The 16806-nt window shown below is 40.9% G+C and overlaps 1 pseudogene; it reads left to right on the top strand.

Moving 5' to 3' along the window:
* Positions 1 to 6063: 6063 nt before the first annotated feature.
* Positions 6064 to 7115, top strand: LOC144367316 (olfactory receptor 14A16-like; annotated as a pseudogene).
* Positions 7116 to 16806: the final 9691 nt, after the last annotated feature.

Raw genomic sequence — 16806 nt, 5'->3', positions numbered from 1 at the left:
TGTCAGGAAGGGCCCAGTTTCCCAGTCTGGGCCCCTCTCCTGGTAATCCTGAGGAAACAGGGACCCTGAAGAGACTCCTGCTGCCCTGCGACTCCAGAGGTATGGAGACACAGAGGATTTATTTTAAAAATTGTAATAAATTTTAAACACAGTGAAGATACAAAACCAATTCTTCAGCCACCTATGTACTAAGAACATTTCTTAAAATCAACACAAAATTCTACATATCTATGGGGTGCCATATGAAGTTTTGATACACATATGCAGTGTTTAGTGTTCAAATTGGGTTAACATTAATCTCTCTTCAAATAGTATTTCTTCTTGGTGAAAACATAAAAAACCTTTCTGCTAGCTTTTTAAAACTGCGGTGTACTTCATCATCATCTATCATCACTCTACGAGACAACAGAAAACCCAGAACAATTCCTTCTTTCTGACTTTTTCCCCATTGACGACCTTTCCATTATTATTTAACTAACATTAGCATCTCTGTATTTGTGACTTGTAATTATGTTTTTTTTCCTTTCATTTCTTTTTTTTATTGTTGGTTGTTCAAAACATTACATAGTTCTTAATATATCATATTTCACAGTTTGATTCAAGTGGGTTATGAACTCCCACTTTTACCCCGTATACAGATTGCTGTATCACATCAGTTACCCTTCCATTGATTTACATATTGCCATTCTAGTATCTGATGTATTCTGCTGTCTATCCTATTCTCTACTATCCCCCTCCCCTCCCCTCCTCTCTCCTCCCCTTTTCTCTCTCTACCCCCTCTACTGTAAATCATTTCTTCCACTTGTATTATCTTGTCTTACCCCTCCTTTCCTCTTATATCTAATTTTGTATAACCCTGAGGATCACCTTCCATTTCCATGCAATTTCCCTTCTCACTCCCTTTCCCTCCCACCTCTCATCCCTGTTTAATGTTAATCTTCTTCTCAAGCTCTTCATCCCTACCCTGTCCTTGGTTACTCCCCTTATATCAAAGGAGTCATTTGACATTTGTTTTTAAAGATTGGCTAGATTCACTTAGCATAATCTGCTCTAATGCCATCCATTTCCCTCCAAATTCTATGATTTTGTCATTTTTTAATGCAGAGTAATACTCCATTGTATATAAATGCCACATTTTTTTTATCCATTCATCTATTGAAGGGCATCTAGGTTGGTTCCACAATCTTGCTATCATGAATTGTGCTGCTATGAACATCTATGTAGCAGTGTCCCTGTAGCATGCTCTTATTAGGTCTTTAGGGAATAGACCCAGAAGGGGAATAGCTGGGTCAAATGGTGGTTCCATTCTCAGATTTCCAAGAAATCTCCATACTGCTTTCCAAATTGGCTGCACCAATTTGCAGTCCCACCAACAATGAACAAGTGTACCCTTTTCCCCGCATCCTCTCCAGCACTTGTTGTTGTTGGACTTCATGATGGCTGCCAATCTTACTGGAATGAGATGGTATTTTAGCGTGGTTATGATTTGCATTTCTCTGACTGCTAGCGATGGTGAGCATTTTTTCATGTATTTATTGATTGATTGTATGTCCTCCTCTGAGAAGTGTCTGTTCAGGTCCTTGGCCCATTTATTGATTGGGTTATTTGTTATCTTATTGTCTAATTTTTTGAGTTCTTTATATTCTCTGGATATTAGGGCTCTATCTGAAGTGTGTGGAGTAAAGATTTGGGGCATATATGTTTATGATTGTTATGTCTTGTTGGTGTATGGTTCCCTTGAGCAGTATGAAGTGTCCTTCTTTATCCCTTTTGATTAACTTTGGCTTGAAATCTATTTTATTAGATATGAGTATGGACACTCCTGCTTGTTTCTGCAGTCCACATGAGTGGTATGATTTTTCCCAACGTTTCACCTTCAGTCTATGTATATCTTTTCCTATCAGATGTGTCTCCTGTAGGCAGCATATTGTTGGGTCTTGTTTTGTGATCCATTCAACTAGCCTGTGTCTCTTAATTAGTGAGTTTAAGCCATTATCATTTAGGGTTATTATTGAGATATGGTTTGTTCTTTCAGCCATATTTGTTTATTAATGTTACTAAACCTGATTTGTTTTCCTCTTTGATTACTTCCCCCCTTACTGTCCTACCTCCCACTGTTGGTTTTCAATGTTATTTTCCATTACTGCTTCCTGTAATGTTTTGCCAAGGATTTTTTGAAGAGATGGTTTTCTAGCTGCGAATTCTTTCAACTTTTGTTTATCATGGAAGGTTTTAATTTCATCTTCTATCCTGAAGCTTAATTTCGCCGGATACACGATTCTTGGTTGGAACCCATTTTCTTTCAGTGTTTGAAATATGTTATTCCAGGATCTTCTAGCTTTCAGATTCTGTGTTGAGAGATCAGCTGTTATCCTGATTGGTTTACCCCTAAATGTAATCTGCTTCCTTTCTCTTGTAGCTTTTAAAATTCTCTCCTTATTCTGTATGTTGGACATCTTCATTATAATGTGTCTAGGTGTGGATCTCTTATGATTTTGTGTATTCAGCGTCCTGTAGGCTTCTAGGATTTGGGATTCTGTCTCATTCTTCAAGTCTGGGAAGTTTTCTCATATTATTTCACTGAATAGATTGTTTATTCCTTTGGTTTGGATCTCTGTGCCTTCCTGTATCCCAATGACTCTTAAGTTTGGTCTTTTAATATTATCCCATAATTCTTGGATGTTCTGCTCATGGTTTCTTAGCAGACTTGCTGAGCTCTCTATGTTCTTTTCAAGTTGAAATACTTTGTCTTCATTGTCTGATGTTCTATCTTCTAAGTGATCTACTCTGCTGGTAGTATTCTCAATTGAGTTTTTAAGTTGGTTTATTGCTTCCTGCATTTCTAGGATTTCTATTTGTTTGTTTTTTATTACCTCTATCTCCCTGTGAAATTGATCTTTTACTTCCTGGATTTGTTTATGTAGTTCCTTGTCAAAGTGATCTTTCATTGTCTGATTTTGCTGTCTCATGTCTTCCTTGAGAGTCCAGGTCATCTGAAGCATGTATATCCTGAACTCTTTATCTGACATTCCATCTGTTGTAGCTATTACCTCTTCTAAAGTTGAGTTGACCTGCATTGCTTGTGGTCCTTTCTTTCCTTGTCTTTTCATACTGCTTGCATTTCTTTCTGCTTAGTGAAACTGTTGTATTTTTGAAATTTACCCCCTATTTATTTATATTGCTCTTGTATAGTTGGGAAGTCTCCCTTGCAGGGCGGGTAGTGGCTGTGCTCCTCCTCTAATTAGGGTGGTCTGTCTACCACGCTGGTTGTTCGCAGGTCTGCCCACCCTGCAGGCGCGAGTGGCATCTCTGCTCTGCCCCCACTCCAATTGTGGTGACATAACTACCACGCCCTCAGGTCGTTGGTCCTAATCCGGATGTGGGCGGCGGCTCTGCTCGGTCCCCACTCCAATTGGTGTGACATGTCTACCACGCTGGCAGGCCTCTAGGCCTGTTCCACTGGTGGGTCATAGGTCTGCCCACCCTGCGGGCTCGGGCGGCAGTTCTGCACAGCCCCCACTCCCAATGGGGGTACCTGACTGCCTCTCCAATAGGTCGCTGAGCCCCCTCCGGACATGGGCGGCGGCCCTGCTTCACCCCCACTCAAACCAGTGTGACGTGACTGCCTCTGTGCTACGTGTCCACCACGCTGGCAGGCTACCGGGCCTGTCCTGCCAGTGGGTCACAAGTCTGCCTACCTTGCAGGCTCAGATGGCAGCTCTGCACAGCCCCTACTCCAAATGGAGTGACTTGGCTACCGTGCTGTCAGGTTGCTGGTCCTACTCTAGGCATGGGCGGCTACTCTCTTTGGCCCCAGCTGCAGTTGGGGTGGCATGATACCATGCCGGCGGGTCACTTAGCCTGCTCTGGGTGCAGGCAGCAGCTCCACTCTGCCCCCTGGCCCCCACAGCACCCAGCAGGACCTGGACCGAGAAGCAGTCACCGCACGTTCCCCAGCCCTGGGCCAAAGCAGCTTCGGGAGGCAGAACCCGGCCTCTCCGATCCCGATGCACGCTCCACTGGGAGCTGGCTCCAAGGAGCGACCGCTGCGTGTTCCCCAGCCCCAGGCCAAAGCAGCTCCGGGAGCCAGAGCCCAGCCACTCCAAGCTCTCGGAGCTCGGTGCACGCTCCACTGGGTGCAGGCTCAAAGACCACAGTCCCCGCAGGCTCCCCAGCCCTGGGCCAAAACTATTCCAGGAGTCAGAACCCAGTCGCCCTGAGCTCAGCGCATGCTCCACTTGGAGCTGGCCTCAACACACAGTCTCCCCAGGTTCCCCAGCCCTGTGCCAAAGCAGCCCCAGGAACCAGAATCCGGCCACTCAGAGTATTCTCCACAGGTTCTCCAGCCCCAAGCCTGAGCAATCTGTCTGTGAGACACAGGCAAATACCAGCCTGAAATCACCTGTTCCGTAGCTGAATTAGCTGAGATCAGTAGAAAACAGGGATGATTACATCAGCTCTCCAAGATGGCAGTTGCTGTCCTCCTCCGTGGTCCGACAGTGTCAAGAACCGAACTGGAACGCTTCTCTCCTCTGTTGCAAAGCCGGAACTCAGCACTAAGCGCGGCCATTGCACCACTGGCAGGAGCCCCCAGAATCCGCATTGCTGCACCCCCGCATCGCGGCACCTCGCCGCTTCCCAGTGCGCACGGCAGACTCCAGCTGTGGGGCATTCCACCGATCAGGCAATGTGACCCTCCATGCGGAGAAATCACCCACGACCGAGCCCCCGCAGCAAAACCTTGCGCGATGGAAATCCATCCACTAGATTCTGGAGCACCTCAATTTCACTGGAAATTCCCAACAAGATAGCCTTCAGCCGTTTCACCTCATCTTTCTCCCGCACAGTGACGCGGCACACTGGGGTGATACACTCCCTTCCCCGCCATCTTCCTTCTCTTCAGGATTTATTTCAAAGACACCACTTTATTGTAGAATTTTGACTTAAGGACATAGCAATATTCAAAGCAAATATCAACAATCTCATCATGCAAAACAGGATACTGACAACACTGTAATCAATGAATAGATTATTGAAAATATAAGGGAAAGTTTAATTCACTTATGAGGAAGAGAGTAAGACATGATAGAAAATAATGGTGAGGTTAATAATATTTGTTTAAATTGCCAATATGTGACCACTAAAAAGAACCAAGTAACAGTGACCTTAATTGGTACAGTATCATTCATGAACAGTTATTATTGTTGGTTTTGTGACAGATTAGGATGCTGTGAATCAGCATTTAAATTAAAGCCTGGCAGGAATTTCTGCCTCTATCACCTTTGTATTTTTGTATAAATATAAGTCTCAAAATGCAGGCTACAGCTGTCCCTCCAAAGAAAAAAAGAAAGAAACAAAAATCAGGAAAATAAAAGAACATGAAACATGAGAAGAAAGGTGAGGAAACAATAAAGGGCAGGATCTGGGTTAAGATGTTTAATCAGTCACCAGGGTGACCAAATGGACTCAGAAAAGTTAAAGGAGGAGGAAAGCACATTCACACAGAGAAGACAGAAACACACACATTGTTACAGAAACTGACACAGTGGAAGAATATTCGGAATCAAAGTCCATTGACTGGGAAATAAGTGTGCACATGAGTAGTGGACAGTACACATCCTTGTCTTCACTCCTCACACGTGAGTAGTGGACACGTGAGTAGTGGACAGTGCACATCCTTGTCTTCACTCCTCACACTTCAGCAGTACCATTCTCTGGAGGCCCGGGCTACTTGGCCCTGCTCCTGTGACAGTGTCTGTGTGCTGCTGCATTCTATTAGGACATTCAGACTTTGTGAATAAAATCTCAGAAAACATGATAAGACACCATAGAAAATGTGATCAATCAACTGGAATTTTATAGAAAAACTTTATTGTTAAAGCCAAAATTGAATCCCCTTTCCTGCCAAGATCTCTTTATTTCTCTCTCTCTTTCTCTCTCTCTCTCTCACACACACAAACAAACAAACAAACACACACACACACACACATTAAATAGGAACAAATATCAAGCCTGATCTTTCCACCCAACTTGCCCTTTTTATTGCAGAACATTTCATCAAGAATGAGCAGAACATCAGGGCTCACAGGCTTCCTTCTCTTGGGTTTCCCTGGCCCATGCAGCCTTCAGCTCCTACAAGCTGGGGCTCTCGCTGCAGCCTACCTAGCTGCCCTGGTGGGGAATGGCCTCACCATCACCATCACCTTCCTGGACTTGGGCCTCCATTTGCCCATGTACTTCTTCCTGAGGAATATCTGCCTCATTTCTACTGTGGTGCCCCAAGCTGTCACCAACTCTGTCACCCACTGCCACTCCATCTCATTCCTTGGCTGTGTGGCCCAGGTCTTCCTGGTGCCTTTCTCTGCAGTTGCAGAGCTGAGTCTCCTCACAGTGATGTCCATGGACCGCTATGCTGCCATCTGCCATCCCCTGCACTATGAAGCCATCATGAGCAGGGACACCTGTGAGCAGATGGTCACTCTGTCCTGGCTCAGCAGTGGCTTTGTATATGCCATGCACACTGTAGCACTTTTTCCTTTTCTTACTGTGGAAACCGTCAAATTCAGCAGTTCTTCTGTAACATTCTGCAGCTGTTGGCTATTTCTTGCTCCCAGAACGTGATTGCAGAAGTCGTGCTCATCTTCATAAGTGCCATCCTGGACACTGGCTGCTTTGCCTGCATCGTTGTCTCCTACATCTTCATCTTCTCCACTGTCAGGCAGATCCCATCCACAGCAGGGAAGGCCAAAGCCTACTCCACCTGCCTCCCCCACCTGGCAGTGGTAGTGCTTCTCCTCTCCACTGCCTTCACTGCTTACCTGAAGCCTCTCCTAGGGTCCTCCTCCTCCACTCACCTGGTGCTCTCTGTGGTCTATGTTGTGCTGCCCCCATCCCTCAACCCCGTCATCTACAGCCTGAGGAACAAGGCCATGAAGGCAGGATTGGAGAAGCTGGTCACCAGGAAGCTCCTGACAAAGCAGCACATCCTCCTGTTCCTCCATGGATGGAGCAAATCCCTCTCCATGTTTGTGCATGTCCTGGGCTGCTCTAAGCTGGCCTGTTCTTGTCTCAGAGTTCCTGCAACCTTGGTGCTGATCGTGATCCAACTGGAGTGAAAGACACTGACGGATTATCACTGAAGGGGGGCCTGGTCTGACACACTGCAGTCCAGGAGAACTGCCAGGGGGGTACTGGGGGTCTGCCCCTCTTCCCATCATGCTCTCTTGTCTTCTGCTTCTTGGATGAAATCATATATCTTGGGTTCAGATATTTTCAAGTTAGTTGTTTAAATGTCTTACTCAACTAAGGCTGTGGACTCTCTGGTGTCACTGATTGAAAGCCAAAGAGGAAACGTGCCCTGGGTGACCTCAAAGTCTCCTGGTAAATGGGCAGGAGGTCTGGACCTCCCTCCCATGGTAGGACACTCTTGATGCTGTTGTGTTGTATCTTTGCCTTTGTAGTAATTGTTTCCTGAGTCATTTCTTGTACCTTAAGATGCAAAACAACACCTAGTAAAGAAAGTATCCCTCCAGCTAAAGAGCATATGTTAAATACCAATTGAGCAGGAGGCAGGTGTGACCTGGAGTCGCGTTTTTCACACACAGGAAGCTTTCCCACCACTATAGGGGCATGTGCACTGGCAATGCCCCCTGGTCACAACAGTACACAATTTTGTGTTGTGGTAAATTAGAAGAATTTCTTTAAAATTTTTTGTGCAAATGTAATGGCTATATTAAAACAATTCACTTTTCTTAACACTTTGAAAATATATTTATTTTATTCCATTAACCACTGCTTGGAACTACCAAGTGACATTGTTAAATATGTGCTCATTAATATCTCTCTTTCATCACTGAACATTCATATCTTTCCATTTACCTGCAGGCAAAATATGCTTCAAATCAAGCTGAGTTACTCCCAGCTCCTACCTGCCAAGAGAGAGATGGGAGGGGGAGAAGGGGGGTGTATGGGGAGAGACAGAAAGAGAGAGAGAGAGATTATAACTGACCTTCTTCATTTTCTGTCTGATGACTTAAGATAAATAACGATGTGCGGCAACAAAATTCTTCAAGGAAACATCTTCATAAGTGTTCATTGGAGAAGAAGGGAAGATTGAAGCATGCCTTGTTTTACCTTTTATTATCTTAAGATATCATGTTATCTTTTTGCTTTTATTATCTTATCAACATTCTATTTTTACATAAAACTACCATATGTTGTAGCAGACTTGCTGCTGAGTACCTACACAAAGGAAATGACATGAAGGTGCAGAAGGAGGTCAGCAGGACCACTGTCCTGTAGCTCCATTCAGGGCATCCTAGAAATGGATGCCAGAGTGTCCACCAAACACTTCAGAAATGGGCAGGCCAAGGAGGTGCAGCCTCCAATTCCAACATCCAGGAAAGTTGAGGAATGAGGATAGAAGATACAAAGCCAGCCTGGGAAACCTAGTAAGACTTTGAGTCACAATTAAAAATGCAAAGATTGGGGGCCTGTTGCACAGCTCAGTGGAGAGTGCACTCAAGTTCAGTCCTCAGTGTCACCAAATGTATGATGAGTGGATGACAGTGCTGGTACATTTATATACATAATAAAACTGAGCCTCAGAAAGACAAGAATCTGCAGTCTGTGGCAGCATGGGTGAAGCTAGAGGTCACTGTGCTTGGTGAAGTAGCCAGACCCAGACAAGCGAGCGCTGCCCAGCACCCTCACACTTGGAACAAAAACAGCTGCTTCACTGAGTGCAGAACTGCAGAGTGGTCAGCAAAGGATGGAGAGTGGGGTGGGAGGAAGGAGAGTGGCCCAGGGTGGTCAGTGGGTGCAGTTACACAGGAGCAAAGATCTGCCCTGCTACTCTGCAGCTACTATCGATGACAGCACTGGAGGGTCTATTTCTAAAACCTGGAAGAAGGATTTTGGAAGTTTTCACTCTAAACAAATGGCAAATGTTTGAGGAATAGATGTGTCCATCCTGATTAAACATGATGCAATGTTAAGGAATGCACACATCACATGGTGCCTCAGAATATGTACAATGTCCTTTTAATGTATCAACCAAAGTAAATTTAATTCAACTACACAAAATAGCAGAATATTGTTTACTTTGACTTTGGGTGGTGCTGTAGGCCACTTTTAACCACTATTATCAGTCACTCATATCCTTGGTGCAGAAAGAAAGTTAAACATAGATGGAGAACTTCATTGTCTTTAGATCTGTAGTAGGTCAGTGCAGGCGCGGTTTGCCATTACTGGACTCATTTCAGGCTTCACATTGCACCTCAGATGTTGGTTCATTATCATATGTACAGCTGCTCATGCTCATCATGAATCATATTCAATGCTGCTGAACACAGTGTGTGTTAACACACCCTAGTATCTCTCTGTGTCCGTCTTCAGCACTCGATGCTTTGCTCACTCGGTGTCACATGGAAGCCAATGATGACCCGAGGGTCTGTGTTTTTTCCCTTCTGCTGCCTCCTCACTTTGTCTCTCTGGAGATGCCACAGGTTGCTCTAAGCTTCGGTGCTCAGGTCAGTTCTGATTCACTGCAGCCTCGGTCCCAGGGTTTGTAGGGCTGGCCCCTTCCTGTCTCCATGCACCGTGTCCCTGGGCACCTGGTCACTCACCAAGGGGCAGCACGGACCTCAGGTTACTCAGTCAGCACATCTTACCAGTGTTGTGCATAGGGGTGAGCTAGTGAGCTATAGAGTCTGAAAACCCTTTAACCCTAGCAGGTTTTCCAGATGAGACGTACATAAGATCATAGTTTAGGCTTTCAATTTCATAGTTTAGAAAATCCCATGGAAATCCTATCATTACTTTGAGACATACATTTATTGCATTTTGGAAACCAACAATAAGTATGCACGGTTGTGAAATTCCCTACGAAGACACATGGTGTATGAATAAAATGTATCAAATGATGATGCATTTTATAGCAAATAAGAGAAACTAAGTAATTTAAGGTATTAAACCTTAATATATATTACATTAGTATATATATATTACATTACATCATGTTTCCATTATGCTTATTCAAGACACAGCATTACACTTTAAGCTTCCATGTGGGGGCTGGAGTTGTGGCTCAGCCGCAGAGTTCTCACCTAGCACATGCGAGGCCCTGGGTTTGATCATCAGCACCACATAAAAATAAATAAATAAAGATATTTTGTCCAACTAAAAATTTTTTTAAAAAAAGCTTCCATGTGTTACCCTAGTTTAATTACACAGAACATGTGGATCGTAAGTTTAGCATCTTGTTTGAGTTGTTTAAGTTTAGGATGATAAATTGAATATAAAGCATATATTTTTTATCTTCAATATTTTACAAGGAGAAAACTGTGAGTTACATACAAAATAAGCTTTTGATCAATGTAGACTTCATATCTTTTAAATAATATGAAGAAAGAACTAAAGTTGAGCTCCAGCCTGCTCCCCACTAAAGTTGAGGAAAATATGCTTCCTCCTTACTAACCATTTCCTACACAGTGTCAGCTGCAAGTGGGCACCCATTGGCACCACTAGTGTGGCCCATCCTGGCCAGAGCTGGCCTCATGCTGCATGGTCCAAGACATCTCTTCCTATCTCCTGTTTCTAAATATCTGAAAAATCTCTGCCAAATAACCTATAATAAATTGCATTTATAATACATTGCACATAATACTAATTCCTTCTCAAGCAATCCATTCCATGACACCATTGTGAAACTTTAAATTTCCTTGCAGCTAAATACTGATTTTGATGTAGACTATAATGTTCATATGAAGTCCACTCATGAACCTATAGGTACAATAACAAAATCTTGATTTTTAAAGATTTTTATGTTGACATTTTTTCCCATATTGCAAATTTCTCTTTTAAGTGTCTGAAATTTTATTTTAGTTTTTGGAAATCATTTTTTAATATTAATGCATGTTATAATTTCCCTACCTACACAATGCCTAGGATGTAAAGATTGCAGCAAATATGTTGATCATATAAATGACGATGAGCATGTGTATCCTGAATTCAAAGGATTCAGAATTTGTTTACCCAGAAAATTTGAAGAAAAGCAGAATTCCTATCCTTGAATATTCTCAAACCTGCATCAACCAAGTCCCTTTTAACCCACTGACAAGCATGAGGAGCTGCTCCTCCCCAGAGGAAAGTGCACACCCTGATGATGAACAGAAGGGGGCGTGAGCTTGGCATTGGCCTAGACTTTTTTGGTGTCTAAATCTCCACTAAGCAAGTTTCTAAGCAGTGGCTTGAGACTGCGCAGGTTGCTTGATTTTATAGGGGTCACCATTTACTCTTGGCCTTTCATTTTACCCAGAGGTCCAAGTGACAAACTCATGCCCCAGTGTTTAGAAACAAGCAAGCCCAGTGTCTCTATAAATCTTATATCAATAATTCAAGTGCCGGGAAGGGGCCCTCAGCAAATGATGTTATTCACCCCTCAACTGTCATTGACTGGGGACCTACTGCTGTGCAGACACTGCAGCTGAAGCCACCGTTGCATTGAATAGATTTATGCAGATTCTTCTCTGGGTGTTCTGTGTGGTTTTAACTAATGTCTTCCCATATAATCTCCCTGAGCAGAAAATAAAAACTAAAGAAAAATAGGAGCTCCTGCAGCACTCCTGTGCAAAGCATGGTCCCAGGGAGCAGGGGAAGGTGAGGCCCTGTGCTGAGTGCCCACGCCCCTATAGTGGTGGTGTCTCTCTACAGGACTGGTCTTCAGCAGGCTGGCTTTCTGTGCACCAGTGATCAGGGCTCTATTTTCACATATAGCCCAGTCATTAACTATATATTCCATTTGACACTTATGTTTATATTTTCAAACAGTAAAATAAATTTGGAAAAATCAAATATTTAAAATGACAGCATTTTATACACTTAAAGAATGTGCAATTATATTAAATATTACCTTTGCAAAAATACATGAAAATTAAAGGACTAATGGAAATTAAGTGGAAAAAAATATTGTGTGTAACCAAAGAGTAGAGATAAAAGTTCATAGAAGAAAACTACAAAATTGTTCAGGCTAAGATTTTTAAAAAGTAAACTATATTTTTACTGAAAAAAATCCATCTGGTGCAACAACAGATGAAAACAGGAGAAAAAGCAACTGAAGATAATGACTGACAGCCAGAAGTATCCCATCTACTAAGTCCATGGCTCCAGTCCAGTGGTGATAGAGCTTAATCAAATGATTTTCCTTCAAAAATTACAGGCACTAGATGTGTTTTTGCACATGACAGTACATTGGAAAGCTTTCTTCACACATTAAATGTGACTATAGAATCCTGATATCCCAATGAGACCAGATGACATCCAATATATAAAAGTATACAGGGAAGAAACTCACTTACGAGCATCAGTAGAATATTCTACCAAACTTCTAAATAAAGTGAGGGATCCACAATGACTCATATACAGATAAATGACTACACACACACACACACACACACACCAGCAAACTGGAGATTAATCTGCAAAAAGAAGAGGTGGCTGAATATAGAGTCCAATACAATGTGTACCTAGGATTCTAAGACAGTGCCTGTCTTCCACATGCCCAGCTTCCCAGGACTGGAACAGTAATCTCTCTTCACCCTGAGGATGAGATCACAGGAATTACTAAGGGCAAAGACTGAGAGGGGTACAATCTCAATTGAACTTCCAGCTCCTTTGAACATATATGTATGAATTCCAGAAAAAAAAAGACATTTAGATATTGCATCCAGAAGATGTGTTGCAGGAAGTTGTGGGAACAACAGTGAGCAGAATCAAAGCTCAGACTACAATCTCCATGTGGGTTTATCTCAGGTTAACATCTTCATATTCACTTGCTTTACCAGCTACACACCACAATGACCATTCTTTATATTCAACAATGCACAAGTAAAATTCTTATGTGGAATTAAAATTTTTTTTAAAAATGAAAGATGCTGGGTTTGTCTTGTGCTTATCAAATACCATCTACATTGCTGATACTTTTGATTCATTTCCATATTATAATTAAACACAAATAATGCTCTGTTTTGAATGTCTTTTGAGTATTTCCTTTAAGGTTTTATGTGCTAGAGGAAGGTCCCCAGTTTAACAGTATGGTTGGTGTTTACCCTAAAGCATTAAAGTCAGCATACTGTACTGATAGATGCATACCCATGTTCTTAGTAGCACAATTCATAATAGCCAAACTATTCAAACAATGCAGATGTCTGTCCTTGAATGAATGGATACAGAATATGTGGTAATACACATTTTTTATTCAGTCATAAAGAAGCATGAAATTATGTCATTTGCAGAAAAATAAATGGAGCTTGAGAAAATTAGATGGAGAAAAATAAGCCAAACACATAAAGTCCAAAGTCATATATATGATATCAGATGTGAAAGCTACAAAGGACAAAAATGTGTGTGGGGTGGACCTCAGAAAAATCACAGGGAGACAGTAGAGTATAGGAAAGTGTCCAGTGGAGAGAGGAGGAGAGGGGAAAGTAGAAAAGTGGGGAGTGATGGGGGCATATTATATTGTTGTATGTACACATGTATGAATATGAACAATGAGTTTCATTATTTACCACTATAATGCACCAATAAAAAATATGGGACAAGAACAGTCCTGAGGTGGTGAGGCCTTGAATGATTCCACACAAGAGCAGCACCATCTGAGAGACTAGTGTGGCTCTGATAGGACTAGATCCGTTCCTGTCAGACCAAGTTGTTGTAAAGTGTGACCAATGACTTCCTCCCTGTCCTCATGCCTCCTGGCTCACATGGTGCCCCTTCTTCACATGGCCAGTTCTCTTTTTGATTCTCCATTGTTTTACTATATTCAATGGTGGTACCATGATGTTTGCACTTCCCAGCCATCAAAATGGTCAAATATTCTTCTTTCTTTAGACATTACACAAAATTAGGTATTCTCTTATGGAATACAAACACCAGGAAAACCCTCCTTTAGCCAAAATTATAGGAAGTCAGCAAGATCGTGGGTTAGGCAGTAACAAACCATCAATCCCCATGAAAATATTGAAAATCTATAGATTGCTAGTCTTTTGAGAACTATAGTCATTCTTCAATGACCCATATGAACTCTCTGGATGTCCAATCAACAAAAACTCACATCCAGTTAGTAGGGAAATTTGTAAAGTCTTTTCATATTCTTTTTTCCTTTTAAATCTTTATCACATTTATACATCATAACATACAAGAGAAAGTAGTCCTATTCTCAATTTCCTCCCTTGGGATGGAGGGAAAGGGACAGAATTTGATGCAGTCTGTCCTATCTGTAGGACATCATAAGAGCTATTTCCGTATTACTTGACTCAGATTTTAAAGAGCAATAGCAGCAAAATTGTTTCCCAAAGTTGGAAATTGCCAATTTCTGTGGCAGGCACCATGGGAATGAAAGATCAAAGGAGAGAGACCTGCAGATATGTTGGGGCAAGATATTTTAGGCCAAGGAACATAAAAGAGCATTCAGTCACTATGAAAAAGAATAGATAAGAATCACAGGAAAGTGAATACATATAAAAGCATCCATGACCTTGGGAGGATTGTGGGGAGACACATGCACAGGGAAGGGAAGACACAAGCTGAGTAAAGATGCCTCACAGTGAGCCTTCAGATCAATGAGGTTTCTAGCACACATAGAACCAGCCTTAAATGGCAGAATATAGTTGATGTCTTATAAAAAAGCCCCCTTGTCAATAAAAGATCATATGACACACAAAGAAACAGGGAAATGTGTCTAGTTAAAGGAACAATACAAATCTACAAATACTAAACACACCAACTCCAGATTTACTAGACAATGATTTAATATCCATTGCTTTAAATACATTCAAAAATCTAAAGAAAAATACTAAGAAAGCAAAAGAGAAAAATTATACCTGGAAAAAGTGAAAGTACCAACAATTATATAGAAATTGTAAAGTAAAGGAAATGGAAAAATTCTGAAGCCACAAGTCAGAAATGAATTGAAAATGTACTTAAATGTTCAATATCAAACTCAAACTCACCAAAAGAAGAATCAAGAAACTGGAAGACAGTTAATTTGAAATTATTAAGTCTAACAAAAAGAAAATGAAAAAAGTAAATATTCTTAGAAACTTACAAGATGATATCAGATTGTAGAGAAAGATTTGAGACCTTCTGTAAAAACATACAAAAACTATACATACTTAAATAAATATATATGTAAATACATCTGCAAATCCAAGACGCTCAATGTACTCCAAGTAAAATAAATCCAAAGAGATGAAGACCAAACATCATTATTATCAAAGTGTCTAAAGCAAAGGCAAAAAAATATTAAAAGGCACAAGATAAAAGCAACTCATCACATGAAACTAATCCTCTAGAATATTACTGGTAAGTCTCTCAGTAGAAACTTTGCATGCTAGAGAACAGTGGTTTGATATATTTAGCATTGGGAAAGAGAAACTAACAGCTGAGAATTTTATATATGGCAAAACTACTCTTTAAAATAAGAGAGAAATAATGATATTCCAGAAACAATAAAAAGTAAGCAAGTTAATTAGCACTATACATGTCCCACAAGAAATGGTTAAATTAAAATAAAAATGACAATAGACAGTGATATGTACTCATATAAAAATAAAGTTCTCTGATAAAGGAAAATATAAAAGCTATTAATATTGTTATTTCAGTTGATTTCTCCACATTTAACTTTTCTTACAGTTTAGAACCAAATGATTTTAGGTTTGTTATTTGGGAGATAACATATTAATATATAATTTGTGACATTGTTAATGCAGTAAGGTGAAATCTAAGAAAGTAGAAATTTTGTGCATGATCAAAATTAAGTTTGTGACTTTTTAAAACAGAGTGTTATGAAGCAAGATTAACTTAGGTTGATAGATATCATTCCCAAGCTAACCAGACACTCACACACTCACACACAACATGTATTTATATTACTTAATAAAAAGGAGAAGTGAACCAAAATATGTCACTACAAATAATAATCAAACTCAAAGGACATCAATAAAGAAATAAATAAAAATGAAAGAGCTCAAAGACACATAGAAAACAACAAGTGAGAAGAAGAAGTCCTCTGTCATTAACATCATTAAATATAATTGGATTAGGTTTTCCAATCAAAGTACACACATCAGTAAATTGAATTTTTAAATTTTTTTGGTCCTGAAGATTGAACACAGGGTCACTTAACCACTGAGCCACAGCTCCAGCCCTATTAGAGACAGGGTCTCAACGAGTTGCTTAGTGCCTCACTTTTGCTGAAGCTAGTTTTGATCTTGAGATCCTCCTGTCTCTATCAAACAGCTAGAATTACAGATGAGTGTTACTGCACTTGGTGAGCAAATTGGATTTTAAAAATCATACAACCTTTTACTGTCTCTTAGAGTAGCAACTCAGATTTTAGTAAACACAAAGGCCAAAATAAGAAAGATGAAGAAATACATTCCATTTAAAAAGCAACTGAAAGATACTAGGGTGCTATAAAAATATCAGAATGCAAATTAATTCAAAGTCAAAAGCTTAAAAATACAATGGCCGTTACATAATGATAAAAGGTCATGCACATGTGGGATTAAAAATCATGAGCACATATTCACCACACATCAGAGCTTCATAATAATTTGAGAAAAATGGCAGAAAGGAAAGGGAGAGACAGCTCTGAACTCATATTCATATACTTCAAAACCCAACTGAATTTAACTAGAAGCTACAACAGGAAACAGATAGGAATATAGAAAACTAAAACAGCACCACATACCACCTGGACCTAACAGACCTCTCTATAGCAACCCACCCAGTGATAGGGAAGGG

Source organism: Ictidomys tridecemlineatus, chromosome 1 (assembly GCF_052094955.1).
Source record: "Ictidomys tridecemlineatus isolate mIctTri1 chromosome 1, mIctTri1.hap1, whole genome shotgun sequence".
NCBI classification, from domain to species: Eukaryota; Metazoa; Chordata; class Mammalia; order Rodentia; family Sciuridae; genus Ictidomys; species Ictidomys tridecemlineatus.
This window is presented reverse-complemented; position numbering and strand designations above follow the sequence as displayed.